Here is an 18,193-nt window from a genome sequence, read left to right as displayed (position 1 = left end):
GCTTAGCTCCCTGGCTCTAATGCCTCGTTCTCCTGCTTTGTGGGTATGTGGTGTGCATCTGTGTGCTTCCGCGAGTGTGTGTGTGCACACGCTGAGTGCCTCTTTGCTCTTCAGACCATTCTTGAGTGAATGGAACTGGTGTCAGACAGCTGAGATTTGCAGTGAGAATCTGGATTAAAAGATTTCCCCGTTAGCTATGGAGTTACTGGTGCAGCGGGTGCAGTTATACGATTCCCCTTTCTTTCCCAGTTCTCCTTGTGCTAAAAATAGCGACGGCCCAGGGCTGCCAGGTGGGAGGCTTGCGGTTTAGATTTAAATCCCTCTGACACGGTGGAACTCTCTCAGGGACAGTGCCTGCATCCTCTGCAGGCGAGGAGGAGGAGAAGGAAGAGGTGTTCAGGCATTTGCTGTGTCAGGTTGAGTGAAGCAAGCTTGCCCGTGAGCTGACTGAAGGGCGTTTCTGCCCTGACATAGTCTAGGTCCTTCGGAAGGCGTGGGGAGAAAATGCTTGAACTTCATCAGCAAAACGGTTGCTCTACCGACTTGCAATTGGGACCCTGGACTGGAGACCCTTGGAAAATGCAGAGGACCGTACATTCATCAGTGATAACGATTTTTCTGAGACTTGGTTTCAGTATTTCAAAGTGAACTTAGGAGCAAGGTATAGAGTAAATGGGGCTTCCCTGATGGCTCCACGGGTTAATAATCCACCTGCAGTGCAGGAGACACAGGAGATGCAGGTTCAGTTCCTGGGTCTGGAAGATCCCCTGGAGGAGGAAATGGCAACCCACTCCAGTATTCTTGCCTGGAGAATCCCACAGACAGAGGAGCCTGGCGGGCTGCAGTCCATGGGTTCACAAAGAGTCCGACACGACTGAGTGACTGAGCACAAAGTAAACCCTCCGGGGAGCGCCTGGGTACTCATCAGGAGCACTTGCGTCCCGTATATCCTCGGCACATGTATTTTATTGTGGAAACTGAAAAAAAAAATCGCATTTACTGAGAATAAGTTTGAAAAATACAAAACTTATCTTGATCTTTCTAGCTGTTGCTATGGTTTTGAGTAATACATCATTAACAGCCTGGCACCCCAATGATGTATTGAAGCCATACATCATACCAGTGCCGTAGCTTTGATGATATATTAATGTAATTCGTGGTTAAGGCGCCATTGGCCCCATGATGTATGACTCAAAACACTACCAATTGGTTAGATCAACACACAGGGACCTGTGTGTTTGGGACAGGAGAATGGCAAATGCTTCTGGACCAAAACAGAATTGAACTTCTCAGGGGTGTCTCGGTGGTCTGTGCTGCAGGTGAGGGGTGGGTGCGCGGCTGCTCTGACAGTGATGGAACCTGTGCCCGGGGCCAAGTGGGCACGAGGCGGGGGAGAAAAAGGCCTCCGCTCTGCCCGCCCCAGCCGTGACCTCGTGTCATCCCTGCAGAGACATAGCAGATGTTACTCACCTGGTGCTCGAGATCAGGAGCCCGGGGTTGAGAAGTGAGTGAAGTGACTGCCCGGAGTGACGGGGCCGTGGTGGGAACGCTGTCTGCCTGGCTCTTGAGCCTGGTGGGGGCGGGGCTCCTTCTGATTTCATGCCCCCCGTTTCGAGGAAGGATGTTGCCCTCCCTGAAGAGGGACTGGAGAATGAGGTGCCTTCCCACCTTCCCCTCCACCTTCCCTGCCTCCACTTGTGGATGTATTGTGTCGGGAGGAGGGATTTGAAGGCACAGACCTGGGGAGGCTCAGGCAATGTGCTGGGCCTCTGGCGCGTCTCCTCAGGGTCCTGCCAAGTGCCTGCCCCCCGGCTGAGGGCGGGTGGCCCCCGGAGGGCGGCTCAGCTGGCGGCCTGAAGCCCCACTTGGCTCTGCTGACCGGCCTCCTCCCTGGGGTCTAGCGTCCACGCTGGCTCCCGGGACAGATGCATCCCATGCACGGTAGCCAGCGTCATCATTTAAACATGTGAATCCCATCGCAGAGCCATTCGACTTGGGTCCCTTCGAGGCTCCCTGCTGCACTTAGAGGAAAATCGAACTCCTTACCTCGGTCCCTGGAGCCCTGACCCGTGTGGGGCTTCTTCCTGCTGCCCGAGGCTTTTACACGCACTGACAGCCTGGACCAGCGCTGGGGGCTGCTTCTAAGGTCTCCCCTCAGACGCAGCGTCTCAGAGAGGCCATCCCAGACCTCTGGGCACTCTTTTTTTGGCTGCGCTGGGTGTTAACTGCAGCCTGTGGGATCTTTCGTCCCATCGTGTGGGCTCTTCATTGCGGTGCAGGGGTCCCTTCTAGTTGCGACTCCAAGAATCAGTTGCCCCGAGGCATGTGGGATCTTAGCTTCCGGACCAGGGATTGAACCTGTGCCCCGCCTTTGAAGCGTGGAGTCTGAACCGCTGCACCGCCAGGAAGCATTTAGGGGTCCCTCAACTCAAGGGAGGTTCTGACTGCCCCTTTATTAATAGCTTAAATAATTAAGTCAATTTGTTGGGTGTCTTCTGAGTGGTAACTGCTGAGAGTTTAACAGTGACTCAAATCAGAGGCCGTGTCCCTTAAAATTACGCTTGTAGGAATTATACTCCAATTTCCAATTTAGTCCTAAATGGTCATGTTTTACATGTTATTCGCTAGTGTTAGAAAATGTAGAGCGTTTGACTTTAATATTAAACAATTCAGGGTTACACAATTTTAGTATGCTTTAAAAACTTCCCTGGCCTTAACTAACAGTGACTATTAGTTGTCTATAATTCAGTTCAGTCGCTCAGTCATGTCCGACTCTTTGTGACCCCATGGACTGCAGCACGCCAGGCTTCCCTGTGTATCACCAACTACACAATTCTAATTGTGTATAATTCACAATTGTGAATTATTGTGAATTATAGAATTGTGTATAATTCTAAGTGTGTCTAATTCACATGAGCAAATGAAATTGGTAAGTATTATTTGTGTTTGTTGAGAGACCTATTTAGGACTTGGGAGAGTGGGGTAGGGAAGACATTTCATGGTGCCTAAAGAGATAAAGCCCTAACTCGTCAAAAATAGAAACAACAGCACAAAAAATAGCAAAACAATTGCACTTCATGGTTGGTTGCTAAAAAGTTAACTGTACAGATGAACATGCTAGGGTAGTTTCTATCTAATTTTAGTTTTATTCTGGTGTATAGTCAGTTTCCAGTGTGGCGTTAGCTTCGAGTGTACGGCAAAGTGATTGAGTCACGTGTTTGCAACACCCACTCTTTTCCAGATTCTCTTCCCATATAGGTCACTACGGAACACTGCCTAGAGTTCCCGTGTGGTACAGCAGGCCCTTGGTGGTCTGTTCCGTACACAGCACGCGTATGTTACTCCCCAGCTCCTGCGTTATCCCTCCCTGCGCCTTTCCCCTTTGGTAGCTGTAAGTTTGCTTTCTATGTCTGTGAGTCTGTTTCTGCTTCGTAAATCAGTTCATTTATCACCCTTTTAGATTCCATATACAAGTGATATCACCTGTCTTCCTTCTGACTCACTCTCTGGGTTCAGCCATGTAGCCGCAGATGGCATCATTGCATCCTTTCTTTCAGCTGAGGAATAAAGGATGAAGGGACCCCGAAGGACAGAAGGGCCAGGCAGCTTTATGGAGGTGATGGAATCTGAGCTCTGTCTTCCGAGGCTGAGGAGGAGTCATCAACCAGTTCAAGAGGTTATTAATTAGTCCCCTATTATTTTAGATGCTTATATCTTATCTCTCATCAGGCTAGCTGAATATGAAATGACTTCTGCCTTCAAGATACTTTCAGTCTAATAGGGATAGTAATTAAAAAGATGGAGGCTTCCCAGGGGATGGGATCATGTGAGCTGCAGGACTAGGGGGCCATCGTGGAGCTGATTTGCCTGGAAGGGAAATTTCCTGAGTGCTAGGAGAAGCCCAAGTGTGGATGGCTAAGGGCCTTCCAGAATTTCTTCCCCTGCAGCCAGCGTTGTTGTTGTTCAGTCATTCAGTTGTGTCCAACTCTTTATGACCCCCTGGACTGCAGCACACCAGGCTTCCCTGTCCTTCATCGTCTCTCGGCTGCTGCTGCTGCTAAGTCACTTCAGTCGTGTCCAACTCTGTGTGACCCCATAGATGGCAGCCCACCAGGCTCCCCCGTCCCTGGGATTCTCCCGGCAAGAACACTAGAGTGGGTTGCCATTTCCTTCTCCAGTGCATGAAAGTGAAAAGTGAAAGGGAAGTTGCTCAGTCGTGTCTGACTCTTCGCGACCCCATGGACTGCAGCCCACCAGGCTCCTCCGTCCATGGGATTTTCCAGGCAAGAACACTGGAGTGGGGTGCCATCGCCTTCTCCGCATCATCTCTTGGAGTTTGGGCAAACTCCGGTGAGTTGGTGATGCCATCCGCCCATCTCATCCTCAGCCTGCCCCCCTTCTCCTCTTGCCCTCAATGGAGCCAATTAGGAATCATTTCAATACCATGAGCACACATGTTCTTCTGTGCTCCCCCCACCTCTACCCGTCACACTAAGCACATCCATTATCTTGAGGAAAATAACACGATTGAATCCAGGGCCGCCTGGTCCCATGCTTTCAGGTGAGTGATGGAGAAGCAGCGTCGGAGGCAGCTCTGACCACAGAGGGCCTGGGAGGCGGAGTCGAGGCAGTGCAGGGAGCGAATCAGGACGCGCGGAGCGTTTAATCCCCTGAAACAGGAGCAGGGGCGCTGCTGTGGATTAAGAAGTCGTGGGACCCGCATGCAACGGAGCATCCCTCAGTCGCAGGAAAGAACGCGGTACTGCCTGCTGTGGATTAAGTCGTGGGACCCGCATGCAACGGAACATCCCTCAGTTGCAGGAAAGAACGCGGTACTGCCATGTGCGGCGACATGGGTGAGCCTGGGGATGGTCCTACTAAGTGAAGCAGGGCAAACAGGGAAAGACAAGGCCACGCGCCGCTTCACGTGTCGTCCGTAACGCTGACACACACGAACGTCTTCACAAAACAGAAGCGGGCTCTCAACAGACGTGGAAAGCAAATTTGTGGTTGCCAAAGGAGAAGGGAGGAGGGATAAACTTGGAATGAACAGATAAAAGCAAAGATGCACTGTAACAGCTCTTCCTTCTGGGCCAGCATGTCGTCATTCCCCCCGGGTTGCTGTGTTTTTTCCGGCTATTATTAGTCACATACGACCAGAACCCACGGGGCTGCCACCAGGACCCGGAGGGGCCTTGGTTAAGTGCCGTTCAGTCACAGGAACAGCTGCGTGAAACGTGGCAGTGCTACGTGTCTTCTAGGTCTTTCCTGTACCCTCATTTGTGCACCTGCCTTGGAGTTTATCGAGACCAAAAAATCTAAGTGAAACATGAAGCCTGCAGGCTCTGGGGTCCCCAGGAGCCCTGTAGCCTTGGCAGCCAGACACGGTCGGGGCGCTACCACAGACCCCGGCCGCCACAGGGTCACAGCCCGCCTGTCGGGTTCAGGACTGACAGATGCCTTCTCGCTGTTCCCTTTGATCTGAGCTGCAAGGGGCTTCTCGGAGACCATCACCCTCTCTTGCAGGCCGTGTCGGGGGCTCTGAGTCTGTGATAGGTGTGGCAGGGGACATGGTGTCTCTGCCTGCTGGATTGGCCCCTGGCAGGGCCCAAATCCCCCAAGATTTATGGCTGGTTGGAAGAGCTGGTGGCAATGAAGGTGCAGAGTGAGTGGAAAGTGTGCCGGCCCTGATCTCGGTGGATCAGTCCTGAGTGAGCGGTGTGTCCTGAGCTCCTGGCCATGAGGGAGGCCTGAACCCAGAAGGAGAGAACTGGGGGCGTTTTCCAGGGGTCCGTGAAGTCACCCTGCTTATTTACCTTATATGCAGAGTGCATCATGAGAAACGCTGGGCTGGAAGAAGCAGAAGCTGGATCAAGACTGCTGGGAGAAATATCAATAACCTCAGATATGCACCTCAGATGACACTACCCTTATGGCAGAAAGTAAAGAACTAATGAGCCTCTTGATGAAAGAGAAAGAGGAGAGTGAAAAAGTTGGCTTAAAACTCAACATTGAGAAAACTAAGATCATGGCATCAGTCCCATTACTTCATGGCAAATAGATGGGTAAACAATGGAAACAGTGAGAGACTTTATTTTTTTGGGCTTCAAAATCACTGCAGATGGTCACTGCAGCCATGAAATTAAAAGACGCTTACTCCTTGGAAGGAAAGTTATGACCAACCTAGATAGCATATTGAAAAGCAGAGACATTACTTTGCTGACAAAGGTCTGTCTAGTCAAAGCTATGGTTTTTCCAGTAGTCATGTATGGATGTGAGAGTTGGGACTGTAAAGAAAGCTGAACACCAAAGACTTGATGCTTTTGAACTGTGGTGTTGGAGAAGACTCTTGAGAGTCCCTTGGACTGCAAGGAGATCCAACCAGTCCATTCCAAAGGAAATCAATCCTAAATATTCATTGGAAGGACTGATGCTGAAGCTGAAACTCTAATGCTTTGGCCACCTGATGCGAAGAACTGACTCATTTGAAAAGACCCTGATGCTGGGAAAGACTGAGGGTGGGAGGAGAAGGGGACGACAGAGGATGAGATGGTTGGATGGTATCACTGACTCAATGGACATGAGTTTGAGTAAACTCTGGGAGTTGGTGATGGACAGGGAAGCCTGGCGTGCTGCAGTCCACGGGGTCACCAAGAGTCAGACGTGACTGAGCGGCTGAGCTGAGCTGAGCTGTGACGTTTCCCGCAGCCACGTTTCTGGGATGGCTGGATGGCTGTGTTTACACCAGTGAGAAATTCACCTCGAGAGCTAAGTAGTGACTGTTCTTTCATGAACTGTCCTGTACACATGGAGTACTTTTGCAAGTATATCTATAAGCTAATTTCCTAAAAATGGACTTATTCAAGGAGTCTACGCATTTTAACTTTGTGTAGACGTTAATAAATTGACCTCTGAGAGGTCTGCACCAATTTCCATTCTTACCCAGAGCATTTGGAGTGTCAGTTTCTTGACACCCAGTGACCACTGGGAATCTAAATGTTTCATTTTAGCTAATCTGACTGGTCAAAGGGTGTATCCTTGTTTTTATTTGCATCTTAAAATTAGAAATGAAGTTGAGAGTCTTTTTAATATATATGTTTAGCCATTCTCTATTTAACATCTGTGAATTTAGAGTCTGTTCTTTATACTATCATCAAGATACTAATGGTTGGATTATTTCTTAACTCTGTTTTCCCCTTGAGAGTTCATTTAATCCTGGTCATGTTGTATGGCTTGTGTAGATTTACTATCCATCAAATCCCAGGATGTTAGAGCTAGAGAAACTCTTGAGATGATGCCAGGATGCATTTTCATTTCCAGGTAAACAAACTGAGGTCCAGGGAAGCAAACTCAACTGTCCAAGATCGGAGACTGGGTCAGAACCAGAACTTGTGCTGTCCGGGATGTACCCTGGGTCTTTTATTCTGCTGTTGATGACAACGAGAGGTCTCTCTTGGACTTTGAAAGCACTCATTTTAATCTATGAACATCCCAAAGAGTTTCTTTTGACTATAACCTCGACCCAGTGAGCCAGCTTGTCCATCCATGTTTTGGGTAATGGCGTATTTGATCACAGTCTGGTGGTCCTGCAGGCTGGATGTGTCTGCCGTGAGTGTTAAACTGCTCTGAGTACAGCAGCGAAGTTCCCTGCACGTCAGGGGCTGTAGTTCAGGGACAGAGAGCTTCCAGTGCTCACTCAACACCAACGCAGGACAAATCAAGTGAGAGGAATCAATAATCTCACTCTTGTCTTTACGGTTTTCATGGATTGTTTAATATGATAAAATAGCTACAGGAAAAAAAGAAGTCTAAAACATCATACTATGTTCTCATCTTTGTAGAGCTATCCCAAATTCGTCATAAAATTATCCTCATTTAATTTCAGTCTTGAAATTGGAATTTTCTCTTCCATACATGGCTTAGAGGACCCCTAAATGATTACTAAAATCTGAGCTTATCATTAGGGGGACTTAAAAATCAGAATTCATCTCCCATAGACTTTAATCCAAGCACCCTAAGTACATAGACCCCAGACTTGTGTCTCCACTATGTCTCCTTGATTTTTCCCCTTCCAAAGGAGCAAGACTTTTTTTTTTAAATTTTATTTTATTTTTAAACTTTACATAATTGTATTAGTTTTGCCAAATATCAAAATGAATCCGCCACAGGTATACATGTGTTCCCCATCCTGAACCCTTCTCCCTCCTCCCTCCCCATACCATCCCTCTGGTTTAGATACATCTAGGTCTTCTTTTTTAAGACTATATTTTTAAAATTAAAGAACTTATAACTCTAAGTTATAAAGGGATGGATATAATTTTCCATTTCCATATAATATTCCATAATCAAGAATAAAAACTTGATTTTGAGGAAAAGAATGAGCAAAATAGGAACAATCGGCCACGTCATGCTTACATTGCATGTTAAAAGTAATCTACATCAGAAAGCAAAAAAGGGAGTTCAGATGTGGAAAAGAGTGCATTTGAATTGTAAATACTATAATTGATAGAAGATGTTTAACACGCGGTCTCAGAATTTTTTTTCAATCTGATGTGTGCAGCTCGGCTGCAGTTCGGGAGTCGAAGTGCGCTACTTCTGTTTTCTGAGTGCACTGTTTTATTCCCTCCCCCCTTCATTTCCAGGTTATGGTGAGCTAATTATGAAAATGCTGAACATTCTGTCCTGATACTTGAAAGTTCTTGACTTCTAAGTATAATGGGTACCGGCGAAATTCTCCCAGTCCTGTTTTACTGACCTTCTCTCTGAGTACATTCGTAAGAAACTGTTCAAATCAATGGAATTGTACCTTTGGTTTCAGCTAAATGCAGCTGGAAACTAGTGTATTCATACCAGTAAAAATGTTCTTGTTTTCAGAAGCTGACTGTGACAGTCATGGCAAATGTCAGGTATTTGTAATACATATTCAAGGGAGCGGATTGCTCATGAAAAGGCAGAGAGGGTTGGATGAGGCCAGGGGACAGCATCACCCTGGGCGGGTTCTTTCCGGACACAGCACAGAGGCTGAGAGCTGACCTAGGAACAGCAGCTGATGAAAGACACTTCTTCCACCTAAGAAAGTACTTTGTTGTCATTTAGTCGCTTCAGTTGTGTCTGACTCTGTGCGACCTTATGGGCTGTAGCCCGCCAGGCTCCTCTGTCCGTGGGATTCTCCAGGCAAGAGTACTGGAGTGGGTTGCCATGACTTCCTCCAGGGGATCTTTCCGACCCAGGGATCAAACCCGTGTCTTTTATGTCTGCTGCATTAGCAGGCAGGTTCTTTCCCACTAGCACCGCCTGGGAAGCCCCTTATATACATTTGTCATTCAGCTGTCAAGCTGTGTCCAGCTCTTTGCGACCCCAAGGGCTGCAGCACACCAGGCTTCCCAGTCCTTCACCGTCTCTCTGACTTTGCTCAAACTCATGTCCGTTGAGTCAGTGATGACATCCAACCATCTCATCCTCTGTCGTCCCCTTCTCCTCTTGCCCTCAATCTTTCCCAGCATCAGGGTCTCTTCCATTGAGTCAGCTCTTCACATCAGGTGGCCAAAGTATTGGAGCTTCAGCATCAGTCCTTCCAATGAATATTCAGGGTTGATTTCCCTTAGGTTTGAGTGATTTGATCTCCTTGCTGTCCAAGGGACTCGCTTCTCCAGCACCATAGTTCGAAAGCATCAGTGCTTCGGTGCTCAGCCTTCTTTATAATCCAACTCTCACATCCACACATGATTACTGGAAAAACCATAGCTTTGAGTAGACGGACCTTTGTTGGCAAAGTGGTCTCTGCTTTTTAACATGCTGTCTAGGTTTGTCATAGCTTTTCTTCCAAGGAGCAAGCGTCTTTTAATTTCATGGCTGCAGTCACCATCTGCAGTGATTTTGGAGTCCAAGAAAAGGTAATCTGTCCCATTACCACATGTAAAATAAACGGCTAATGGAAAGTTGCTGTATACGGGGAGCTCAAACCCAGTGCTCTGTGATGACCTTGAGGGGTGCGGTGGGTGGGAGGGGAGGGAGGTTCAAGAGGGACGGGACCTATGACTGACTCATGTTGAGGTATGGCCGAAACCAACACAACATTGTAAAGCAATTATCCTCCAATTAAAAGTAAACAATTTTTAAAAATCAAGAAAAGAGTTGTTTTCTAAGTTTTTTTTCCCTTTATCCTAGATAAAGGATATAGAAATTAGGATATAGAAATTTCTACTGACATAGAAATTAGGAATTGTGAAAGCACAGTGTTTGGTTCTGTTTGAAAGCAGTTATAAGAAAGGTGAGAAGAAGGGTTTTCTTATATTTCAGGATGTGTCTGTCTTTTTCACGGTGAACGATCATTAATCCTGCTTTTTAAACTATTTGTTTTCAAACATATGTTAAAATGTCCCTTGGACTGCAAGGAGATCCAACCAGTCCATTCTGAAGGAGATCAGCCCTGGGATTTCTTTGGAAGGAGTGATGCTTGAAACTCCAGTACTTTGGCCACCTCGTGTGAAGAGTTGACTCACTGGAAAAGACTCTGATGCTGGGAGGGATTGGGGGCAGGAGGAAAAGGGGATGACAGAGGATGAGATGGCTGGATGGCATCACCGACTTGATGGACGTGAGTTTAAGTGAACTCTGGGAGTTGGTGATGGACAGGGAAGCCTGGCGGCTGCAATTCATGGAGTTGCAAAGAGTCGGACACGACTGAGCGACTGAACTGAACTGAACTGGTGAGTAGGTAGGGAGTTACAAGAGCTTCCCTGGTGGCTCAGAGGGTAAAACGTCTGCCTGCAATGTGGGAGACCCGGGTTCGATCCCTGGGTCGGGAAGATCCCCTGGAGAAGGAAATGGCAACCCACTCCAGTATTCTTGCCTGGAGAATCCCAGGGACGGAGGAGCCTGCTGGGCTAGTCCACGGGGTCACAAAGAGTCAGACACGACTGAGCGACTTCACTTTCACTTATGGAGTTACCAGACACCAAGGGTGTGAACAGGCGTGGAGGTCCCTGGCAGAGAGCCTGGCCCCCGAAAGCAACACTCGGGGGTGTTGCTAGACCTCCCTGTTTAATTCTTTAGGCTCACGTGAGGGCACGTCTCCCTACTGGAGACTTGTGACTGCTGCTCTGCAGGCTTGCTTCTCGGAGAGCACAGCACGGTCAGAAAGGAAGTTGGGGGCGGGGGATGGGAAGGACGTCTGGGCCAGGACCGGGACCCCTGCTGCCCTGAGCCCTGATCACTGGTGGGTGGTCCGCCTGTTCACCTTCCTCTGCCCAAGGAAAGCCCAGGTCTGAGACTGTGCCCCCGAGATGCAGAGAAAGACCCAGGAGAGCTGGGGGCGAGGTCCAGGGCAGGGTGGGGTGCACACATCCCTGTAACCTGATTTACAGGGAGCTGATGACAAAGCGGGAAGGTGAGGCAGGGCAGAGGAGCGGGGACCCCCTGCCTGCTGCTCTCCCCCTCCCCTCCACCTCTGGGAGAGCGACACTTTCTCTGCCTTCTCTGCCGTGTACCCAGGTATCAGGGGCAGGCGTGTAGCCCCCATGTTTGCAAAGCCACTGCACTTCCCCTGCCCACCTAAGACAAGTCCACACTTCTGACCAGGGGCTGAAGGCAGCTGGGACCCCCGGGGAGGCACCCAGGGGGACGATGGTAGCTCCTTTCCACTCCTGACCCCCTGAGAAATTTCTGGTGAGAGACAGGAGGAGGTCCCAGGCCTTTATTCTGCTTGGAGGCTTCGAAGCAAGCAGAGATGATTAACCACAAAAGAATAAGTGGTTTGTCAACAGATCATAAAATAAGCGGGCGTGGGGTTTCCCTGTGCCCCGGGACGCTCCGGCACTGTGCTCACGATATAAACACACTCGCAGCCCCGGTCCGCAGCCGCCCCCTCCCGCCCACACCTGCTGGGGGCTCTGTTGCCCAGCAGATCGTATCTGGGAAAGTTCCCCGCAGGGCTGGAAAAACAGGAACTGGGCACCTCCAAGGGTCGTAAATCAGAGCTGGGTGGAAACCCCCTTCTCCTGACTCTCTGCACCAGGGGATCACTTGCTGCTGCCCGGGAAAATAAACGCAGGAAGTTTTGAGGGTGCTTCAGCAGAGCTGCAAACCACACACCGGTGAGACCATTCCATGTCACCTCCCAACACCCCAGCTCCTTATTTGGCCACGGTTGTCCACAGAATGAGGTAATGCAGTGACAGTTTAATGTTAGAACAATGACCCTTCTCATTGTTACCCGGCAGATCCCAGATTGCACACTTTTTCTTTTGCAGGGTGGGGTGCCTCCCACCCCTGCTTTAACCGCCCCCCCACTCTGGGCCCACCCTCCTGTCCCAGCGGGGCTCTCGTCTATGTCGCCCTTGTCTCCCTTGTCTAAGTCTTGCTCACACCATCCGGCTCCCACTTCTCACCCCTCAGTCGTCACCAGTGCTCAGCCTTTCATGCCTCTGTGAGCAGCGTCTGCGTCTAAATACTGCACCTTCCACCAGATTCTCTTCGGCCAGTAATTCTAGGCACCAATGTGGCTGCAGAAAGTGCCTGCATTTTAGTGTTGAAAATAACCCAGGTCCTCGTTTCAGTCCCTTTACATAAAGCACCGAAGAGCTGATGCTTTAAACTGTGGCGCTGAAGAAGACTCTCGAGAGTCCCTTGAACAGCAAGGAGATCAAACCAGTCCATCCTAAAGGAAATCAGTCCTGAATATGCACTGGAAGGACTGATGCTGAAGCTGAAACTTCAATACTTTGGCCACCTGATGCTAAGAGTGGACTCATTAGAAAAGACCCTGAAGATGGGAAAGATTGAAGGCAGGAGGAGAAGGGGACGGCAGAAGATGAGATGGTTGGACGGCATCACCTACTCAACAGACATGAGTTTGAGCAAGCTCCGGGAGTTGGTGATGGACAGGGAGGCCTGGCGTGCTGCAGTCCATGGGGTTGCAGAGTCGGACATGACTGAGCGACTGAACAACAATAACACATTAAAATGAAATAAAGCAAAAGCAAAGGGGAAAAAAGCAGCAAAAAAGCAGGGGCTTACTATCACCCAGGCTTACTATTTTCACTTCTGTGTTTAGTTACGGTAAGGTGGCTGTTTTTACCGACGTGAAATTATCACGTGACCAGAGTGTGTTGTCTTGCTGTTTCTTGATATGGACCTAGATCTCAACTGAACTTGGGCAAAGGGACGTTTGCCCCAAGAGTTAGGCAGCATGATGGTGAGATGGAAAAGCAGGTGAGGAGCTGAGCACCTATCTCCCCGTGTGCTCTCGCGGGTCTGTGTTGATCTGGGTGAGCTGCTGGGCTGCGTGGACAAGTGGAGCTGGGTTTGCATCCTGGCCTTGCCTCGCCAGCTGTGTGACCTCAGGAAACTACCGTGACTCAGCTGTGGTTTCCTCGTCTGCGACGCGATGGTGACAAACAGGTCACCTCGCAGGCTCGTTGTGAGACTCAGGGGAGGTGCTTGGACTGAGCGCTGCTCAGCCTGTCTCAGGGCATAGTCGTGGCTCCCCATCGTCATCCTTTTGTCACCAGTGACACCGGGAGTAGGTCGTGGAGGGGGAGACCTCTTCTCCCACGGGATGGGCACTCCTACACTTTCTGCTCCTTTAAGGGAGGTGGGAGGCCGGGTGAGCACCGGCCAGGCATTGCCAGGGGAACTTGGCCGCAATCCAGGCCACACAATAGTTGTAGGAGCATTTGACACAGGAATAACACAAGGCCACGGAGGAGCAGAGGGGAAATGAAACCTGTCGCGGCCACACCAGGGGCAGGGCGACACGTGTTTCCACACTTATTTATAGAAGCTGCTCCCCCGCGGGGGCAGAGATTTTGACAGTCCTGATTTATTTCTGGGGAAAATCCTTGGGACAAGAATTTTTTTTTTTTAAATACTGAATACGTTAGTAAGTGGGCTAATGGCGAAGGAAGTGAGCTGAATTAACATGCACCAAATGTTTATTCTTCATAAACATTGCCTGGATTCCCGGATAGGCTGTCTATGAATATATTTTTTTAATATTTATTTATTTGGGTGTGTCAGGTCTTAGTGGGGGCATGCAGGATATTCAGCTGCAGCACGTGGAACCTTTTCTTTTTTTGTCGTTGTGGCATGGGCCGTCCAGCTCCTTGACCGGGGACCGAACCTGGCCCAGACACTGGGAGTGCAGAGTCTCAGCAACTGGACCGGCAGGGAAGTCCCACAGACGGGACGTTATGAACAACGGATGCATAAGATGCTTCTCGAATGGTTTCGTGGTGACACTAAATAGGGGGACTACCCGTCGGACTACAGTGTGGGAGCTTTTAAAGTCGTAACGTGGTCAGGACTAACGGTGGACGGTGCTGATGGCGATGCTTCCTGTCGAGAAGGTGTACAAATAAAGGTTTCCACCCCTGGTTCTCCTGTGGGTAAGGCTCAAAGAATTTGTAGGTTTCGGGGGTCCCTGAGGCGCTTGGCAGTCAACCCGTTTTACTTATGTTCTCATTTTAAACGTTTCATTTTGTATTGGAGTACAGCTGATTAACAGTGCTGTGACAGTTTCAGGTGGACAGCAAAGGGACTCAGCCACGCGTACATGCGTCCATTCTCCCCCAGGCTCCCCTCCCGTCCAGGCTGCCACGTGACACTGAGCTGTGTGGTGGGACTTAGTTGGTTATCCGTTTTAAATAGAGCAGCGTGTCCATCCATGTCCATCTCAGGCTTCCTAACTATCCCTTCCCCCATCCTTCCCGCCGGCAACCGTAAGTTCATCCTCTAAGTCAGGCAGCACCTGTTTTAGGTATCAGTGATATCTGATAACTGATCACTCCTGCTCTTGCTGAGACAAAGTACGTTTCTGGGTTTTGGGTGCCACTATTTTAAAAAATGTGTCCGTCACCATTGCGTCTTTTGAGTCCTAAAGAAAAGGGTCAGTAATGAACACGAGTCCTGGGGTGCCTTGGTTTGTGCTTCCAGGGGTTCAAAGCGTGGGGTTTGGAATCAGAACCATGTGCACCCTGCCCTACCACCTCCTGGCTGGGACTTGGGCAAATTACTTAACTCCTGTAAATCCCGGTTTCCTTGTTGTGAAGATGGGGTTGCCGTGAGGATTTGGCAATATCATTTTTGTATATTTGAGGAAATATCAAGCTTTTGAAACAGAGAGACCCCATCATACAGTGGCTTAAATGAGAGCAGTTCATTTCTCTCTCATCTGAGCCTTGTCAGTGGACACGCCTCATCAGATCATTCTGGGACCCACTGTGCCCCCAGAGAAGGTATGTTGGAGAGCCAACACCTCCACCACCACAACTCACCTCCACTCAATGGCAGATGCTGCAGAAGCAGGTTTTTTAAATTTATATTGTATTGCTGCATGCTGTTGTTCAGTCACCCAGTCACGTCCGACTCTCTGTGACCCCATGGACTACCGCACGCCAGACCTCCCTGTCCCTCACCGTCTCCTGAAGTTGGCCCAAGTTTGTGTCCACTGCATCGGCGATGCCATCTAGCCGTCTCATCCTCTGACACCCTCTTCTCCTTGTTGTAAAGCTGACTAACAATGCTGTGATGGTTTCAGGTGGACAGCAAAGGGACTCAGCCACACATACACATGTATCCGTTCTTCCCTAATCCCCTCCCATCCAGGTTTCCACATAACACTGAGCAGAGTTCTCTGTGCTATAAGGACCTTGTTGGTTATCCATTTAAAATATAGCGATGTGTATATATCCATCCCAAACTCCCTAACTATCCTTTCCCCCCATCCTTCCCCCTGGCAACCATAAGTTCATTCTCAAAGTCTGTGAGTGTCTTTCTGCTTTGTAAGTTAGGTTCATTTGCATCATTTCTTTTTAGATTCCATGTATGAGGGACGTCATGTGGTATTTCTTCTTCCCTGACTACTCCACTCAGTACGACACGCTCCAGGTCCATCCATCTTGCTGCGAATGGCGTTATTTCATTCTTTTAATGGCTGAGTAATAACTTCTATGCAGAGCACATCACGAGAAACGCTGGGCTGGAGGAAGCACGAGCTGGAATCAAGACTTCTGGGAGAAATACCAAGAACCTCAGATATGCAGATGACACCGCCCTTATGGCAGAAAGTGAAAAACTAAAAAGCCTCTTGATGAAAGTGAAAGAGGACAGTGAAAGAGTTGGCTTAAAGCTCAACATTCAGAAAACTAAGGTCATGGCATTCAGTCCCATCGCTTCATGGGAAATAGATGGGGAAACAGTGGAAACAGTGGCTGACTTTATTTTTCTAGGCTCTAAAATCACTGCAGATGGTGATTGCAGCCATGAAGTTAAAAGACGCTTACTCCTTGGAAGGAAAGTTATGACCAACCTAGACAGCATATTAAAAAGCAGAGACATTACTTTGTCAACAAAGGTCCATCTAGTCAAGGCTATGGTTTTTCCAGTAGTCACGTATGGATGTGAGAGTTGGACTATAAAGAAAGCTGAGTGCCGAAGAATTGATGCTTTTGAACTGTGGTGTTGGAGAAGACTCTTGAGAGTCCCTTGGACCATAAGGAGCTCCAACCAGTCCATCCTAAAGGAGATCAGTCCTGGGTGTTCATTGGAAGGACTGATGCTGAAGCTGAAACTCCAATACTTTGGCCACCTGATGTGGAGAACTGACTCATTTGAAAAGACCCTGATGCTGGGAAAGATTGAAGGTGGGAGGAGAAGGGAACTACAGAGGATGAGATGGTTGGATGGCATCACCGACTCAATGGACATGGGTTTGGGTGGACTCTGGGAGCTGGTGATGGACAGGGAGGCCTGGCGTGCTGCAGTCCATGGGGTCTCAAAGAGTCGGACACACTGAGCGACTGAACTGAACTGAACTGAACTGAATATTCCGTCGTATGTATGTACCACACCTTCACGATCCATTCCTCTGTCAATGGACATAGGTTGCTTCCATGTCTTGGCCATTGTAAACAGTGCTTCAGTGAACAATTAGGGTGTATATATCCTTTTGGATCGTGTTTTTCTCCAGATATATGCCCAGGAGTGGGATTTCAGGGTCATATGGCAGCTTTATTTAAAGGCCATACTGCTCTCCATAGTGGCCGCACCAATTTACATTCCCACCAACAGTGCAGGAGGGTTCCCTTAAAGAAGCAGTTTTGAATGAATTTACAGAATTTTTCAAAAAGTTGTCCTTGCAAGGACACCTCCCATCTCCTCTTGGCTCTTTCTCACTGACTTGGTCCTGAAAACAATCTTAGACACAGTGGCCCAAGGAGGCTGGTCTGGGGATCACCAGACCTCCCGGGGAGTCCAGGGTCCGCCCCACACCGCCCTCAGCTCAGGAGGGGAGCAGGAGGGCCTGCAGTCTCCAGTCTGTTGGCTTCCTGATCATTTAGTGCCAAACTCACGTCAGGGATACTCAGCGATTAGTCTAATGACACCCCCTTCTTCCCTCCTTTCCAGCAACAATTAAACATGTGACGTTTCACAGACTGGCTCTAAGCTTTCCTGCAAACAAAACCACCACCACCGACTGATCTGAGTCACTGAATTATTAATTCCTCACTTAACATAAAACAAATGCCTGTGTGCAGCAGTTAAAGTCTTGCAGGAATATTTATTTTGAGTGACTAAACTATACACTTCCTGTTCGGCGTGCAGGAAAATTGGTCTTTATTATTCCAGGGAAATGTCAAGATCACTGAATGTCGGAGCATTTTGACCCACGTTGCGGAGAACAAACCCTGCACATGGTTCTCATAAAAATATACATCAGAGGTGGCTTCAAACCGAACGTCAAACTTCGTTAAAGGTACAAACCCCTTCAAAGTTACTGTGAATATCGAATATAACAATCAAATGCACATCAGCAAGAACCATTTCCCGCCCCCCGCCCCCCACCCCCAACCCTGCAACCCCGGGCTGGTTCATGCTGACGGACTCAGCAACTTTGTGAGAGTTATCCTAGGGGCTGGGAGTGAGGTCTCTGCTTATCAGAATCACCTTCACTGGCCGCCGGGCTGGGCTTTTTGAAAAACAGCCCCTCCACCAATTAAAAAAAAAATGTATATAGCCTCTTATAAAAACATAAATGCAGGATGCTGGATGCTTGGGGCTGGTGCACGGGGACGACCCAGAGGGATGGTGTGGGGAGGGAGGAGGGAGGAGGGTTCAGGATGGGGAACACATGTATACTAATTAAATAATTTTCTATTAAAGAAAAAAAAAAAAAAGAAAAGAAAAGTCCAAG

Source organism: Bos indicus, chromosome 16 (assembly GCF_029378745.1).
Source record: "Bos indicus isolate NIAB-ARS_2022 breed Sahiwal x Tharparkar chromosome 16, NIAB-ARS_B.indTharparkar_mat_pri_1.0, whole genome shotgun sequence".
In the NCBI taxonomy this organism is placed as follows: Eukaryota; Metazoa; Chordata; class Mammalia; order Artiodactyla; family Bovidae; genus Bos; species Bos indicus.
Note: the sequence above shows the minus strand (reverse complement) of the source record.